Source organism: Centrocercus urophasianus, unplaced genomic scaffold, assembly GCF_019232065.1.
Source record: "Centrocercus urophasianus isolate 14NV4802_14NV808 unplaced genomic scaffold, USGS_Curo_1.0 seq_11, whole genome shotgun sequence".
Classification (NCBI taxonomy): Eukaryota; Metazoa; Chordata; class Aves; order Galliformes; family Phasianidae; genus Centrocercus; species Centrocercus urophasianus.
In genome coordinates this window covers 32,710,171-32,715,011 of record NW_024884253.1, presented here as the reverse complement: position 1 = coordinate 32,715,011, position 4,841 = coordinate 32,710,171, and positions in this window count along the sequence as shown.

Sequence of the window (4,841 nt, the reverse complement as noted above, 5' to 3'; positions counted from 1 at the left end):
GGGGCGGCGGCGGCGGCAGGCGGCGGGGCTCGGCGGGTGCCCGGCGGTGCCCGGCGGTGCCCGGCGGTGCCCGGCGTCCTTCCTCTGGCTCTGCCTCGGAGCCTCCTCCCGGAGAACTTGTGATCAGATTTGGTCCTAATCAGAGCCGGGGCGCGGGATTTTTATAGCTTAGACCCTCTCCTGGAATCACGCAGAACTTGCCTAATAAGCTGACGCTCTCCTGACAGCCCGATTGCGTGCCCCGATCCACTGCTGAATAAATCATGGGGGCCCGTCGGAGCGGCGATGGGCCGAGTTTCGCTATCGCAACCCCAAATCTCACGTCCAATTATATCAACAGATATTTATCGCCTCTGCGGTGACGTCAGCGGGGCCGGGGGCCGGGAGCCGTGCCCCCCCCCCCCCCCCCCCTTTCCCATTGACAAAAACACTTGAATGAGATCTCCTAGCGGGCGCGTACGCGGAGAGGTCACTCCGGGAAACTTTCCGCCCTCGGGACGGCTCCCTCCGCCCGACCCTCCACTCCCTCCTCCGCCTTCTCCGGGCCCCACCGACGGGGCGCAATGGCACGGGGCTTGGGAGGCTCCGCGGGCCGATGGGGGGCCGATGGGCGCGGACAACCCCCGCCGTTCCCTGGACGGCTCCCCACTCCCAGCTCCGGGCGTTGCTCCTCTCCCTCGGCTGTCCCCGGCCGCCACTGCCCGCAATCCTCCCCTGCTCCTCACCCTCGAGGCGATGCGCTTCCCCGCCTGCCCCCCTCACAGAACTCCCTACCTCCGGGGGGCGTCTCCCGTCAGGGGGTCCCTCTGAGGTCCCTTTGGGGTGCTCTCCCACCAGCACGGTGCCCGCACATTCCACCCCCTGCCTCCAGCCGGGCTGCTCGGCATCTCCCCAGGAGGGTGCACCGTTCAGCGCAGTGACTTCTGCCCAAATCCCATCCTGCATGCAATCTGCCTCCTTCAGGTTGCACATCCCAACAGCTTTGCGTCTCAGTCCTGCTTCCCCTCCGCCTTACTTGCGACGTTCGTCGTATCCCTCCCTTTAAGCTGAGAAAGTGCACTGAAATCCTCCCAGCTTTGTACTGCCCCAAACGCGGGTGCTTGGGGTCACACACCTGTGTGCGTCCCAAGGCAGCCAGGAGATGAACACAGCACGGAAGGTGGCTGGACATTATGGATGCTGAATCGATGACAAACCTAAAATCCATTTTCTTAATGAAATAACAAAGTTCAAAGCACTGAGTGTATGAGGTTGGCTGCAGCCCAGCTCTGAGCATCCCCTGAGGGACGCCGCACACTCGGGATGCTGTCACACCTACCTCCGGCCTCAGATGTTGCTGAAGTGCCAAAGAATCAGATCTTATGCATCATAAGCAAACAAATGGAAAAACAGGTTGTAATGCTGGGATTTGTCTCGGCATTACCTCCGTTAGCTCGGGCATTTGTGAACCAAAATGCGTATTACAACAAAACAGAGCAGGATATGTCGAAGAGCTCGTCACAGCAGAAGCTATTTGTATGCTTTTAAAGCATGTTAGTGCCGCTTCCTGCGAGAACAACAAGAGGTTCAAAGAAGCAGGAGCTGCGTTCAGTCAGGTGATGGAAAATGTAAGAGGCACTCATTAAAACAGAGCCCTCTGGATGTTATCACAGTGTCTCAATTTTTAAGTTTAATATGCCCTTAAAGAACACAAAACCTCTTCAAATACTGAGGCCATAAACACAGAGAAAGAAAAATTCTGATCCAAGTACATACTTCCTAGTTCTGTGGGTACGATCTGAATAAGATACAGAGCTGCATCTCTCCTAAAGACTGATGCCAGTTAGAATTGGCTCTGATTATTTTATGTTTCTCATTACTTACAGTAATATTCAGGTCCTTTTTGGCAGTTTTGTCCCTTGAAGTGGTAGCAAATAGAGCAAAGGAGTGGGCTCAGAGATCTGCGATGTCAGATCACCATGCAACACGCTGGGTCTTTCCCACCTGAGCCCTAAGCAGGGTCTGTATTCTCACAATCTCATCATTCTCTCTGGTCCCAGTCACACTTGTCCATGCTCTCCACATAGACCCAGAGCAATGTGCCAGGAGGCTCACAGCAATGTGGGAAAGGCTGTGAGGAATTGGGATGCATTGATCACCAGGTTCATAGAACCTCACAGGTACATGAAATAAAAAGTGCTCCCCTCAGTACTTCAGAGACAGAATTGGCTCCCTGTGACCACAGAACTCCTTTTTCCAATGAGGAACCAGTTCCTGGGTGAATGTTCCTAGGGCGTCAGGCTCTGGAGCAGGCTCCTCAGGTCAGTGGCCATGGCATGAAGCTGCTGGAGTTCAAGAGGTGTCTGAACAGTGCCCTCAGACATATGGCGTGGTTGATGCTGTGTGGGGCCAAGAGCTGGACTCAATGGTCCTTATGGGTCCCATCCAGCAGAGGGTATTCTATGATTCTATGAAATGGCAGCTGTTAATCCTTGCAACAGAAGAAATATATCATGGATTCTCACTGGAGGCATGAAGAAGGGAAACAGGCAGATATCGAGTAGATCTGGATTACAGCTAGTGGCACGGTTTGAGATTAACGTACTCCTCACAAGAAAAGTGTTTGTATTTGACTCATTCTGCAAACACCACAGGCAGACACAATTTTTGCAGTGAATCACGCAATAACATTGTCTAGAAATACGAAGTGCTATAGCAAAGTCCATCTTCTCTGTGCTGATTTGGGTTGGGCAGCACCAGCCCTTGAGCCTCAGCAAACTCAGGCATCTACTGGAAGGCAATTTATAGACTCCCACTGTAGCTAGGGTAAAGAGAAGGCATACCCAGTGTATGATACAATCCTCTGCAATATAACATCTTAGCTTCTGGACAAGCTCACCTCACTCCCTTGTCTATAAAGGGAGTGCCCCTGCATTAAGGGGCATACCTTAGCCCAGTCACTGAATGCTTAAACAGCCAGTGTTAGGGGAGAGGAATCCCCTCCATGCTGATTGACCATGGCAGTGAGCTCACACAATTCTAAAAATAATGGTATAGAAGTGACGGTGTTAAACCCAGGGTATGGCTCTTACCCCAGGTATGTCTGAAGATGTCCGTCTACAAACATGGAAGATGACACACCAGATGTAGATCAGCTTTCCACCACAGTGTAGTATTTCGTTCCCTTCTTGTTTCTGTCACAAGACAGAGCGGCCTTCTGGCATTGTCACATTCAGCAGAACTTCCATAACCACTCACATAACCACTCGGTGTGATCACCAGTGTTACTTGGTGCCTGCGATCAGCTCTCCAAAGCACCATCTTAGATTGCGTGGCAATTTCAGACGAACCTGGCACATCTTGCCCACTCTGAAGTGCCAGCAATCACGCAGCAGCCTGCGTGTAAGTGACATTTTCATTTGACCCATTGCTGCTCTCAATACTGAGAAATCTAAATCCAATGGTCGTAAATGCTATGTGTTCTGGGACAATCTAGAAAAAAATATATCAACAAAATACCAAAAAAGAAGTATGTTCTCTTCCAGGATTAGGAAAAATAATAAGAACCTCAGCTATTGGTCAGTACTTCTCAGCCCAGATGTCTCCAAAACTCTCTCAATTCCATTTTAATTTCTCCTTCAGACAATTTTTTTATGATTTCACTCTGGGAAGGAGAGCACACTCTCATATCACAGGGAGTTTCTTGGCACAGCCCACTGACATATCAGCACTCCACTCACAACTTCTTAAAGTTACAGTGTTTTTTTCCTACAGTCTTGAGAGATGGAGAGAAAAAATCCTCAGTTTTCCACATTTTGCATTAGGAAGCAATGTGAGAGCAAGTCATGCCATGAGCATTCCTCACAGGTCAGCATATGAGACAGGACTGCATCCTCCATTTTCCAAGACCAAATTCCTGATCTCGACCAGAGGACTCTTCATTCATGGGTTAATGTCACACTTTTGATTGAATTTATGGGCTGGAGGTCTCAACGGAAGGAAAGTGTCTTCAGAAGCATCCTCTGGGTCACTCCCGTGTCCAAAGGGAATGCAACCATGCTGTGCTTTCCTGGATCTCTGGGGATCATTTTCCTCTTGAGGCCAGCAAACATCGCTGCCTGAGCAAGAGCCCACCCTGTCTTAGTGCCTCATGCACCCAGGAGGGCTTATCAACCAGCACTAACAGGAGCTGTGCATACACCTCCCTGGACATCTCCCAGAAGTCTGTGCCCGCAGTCTCTGCCAGTGGAAGGACTTGTGTTGCAGGAGCAGGATGGGAGGATTGTGCATGCTAAGGCTGTGCCCTTCTACTCCCAGCAGCCCTCCTCTGGGGAGGCAACAGCTGACCCTCATACTTACCTCACAAGATTTGTCAGCTGTTATTTCTGTACTTAGATAATGGATGAAGAAGACTGTGCAGGTACATATGCAAGCTCTCAATACTGTTGATGATAATTCTGCAGAAACTGATCTTACAATTATTGGTAGCATCAAGGAAATCCATCAAACGAGCACCCTGTTAAATCACCCAGCAATTTGTATTCCAAATTGTCTCAGTGTCTGCGTGCATCTCACTATGAAAGAAAGTTTTTTGTGTGCTTGTTAGCTGGCTGTCCCCTCCCCCATCTGCCTGTGTCTGGCAGGGGGCAAGGATGGGTCTGGAACCTCAGGCATATTTCAGCCATCTGCTGAAATTACTCACAGGTATGTGGGTGAGGGCACCCATGGGCTGGGGAGGACATGATGGGCAGATGACACAACAGAGAAGGGCAAAATAAAACCAAATACAATGGAAGAAGTTTTGTTGGCTTGCATCCTACAGGAATAGTTACAGAAAGGGCATAGGATTAATCTGTTAAAGA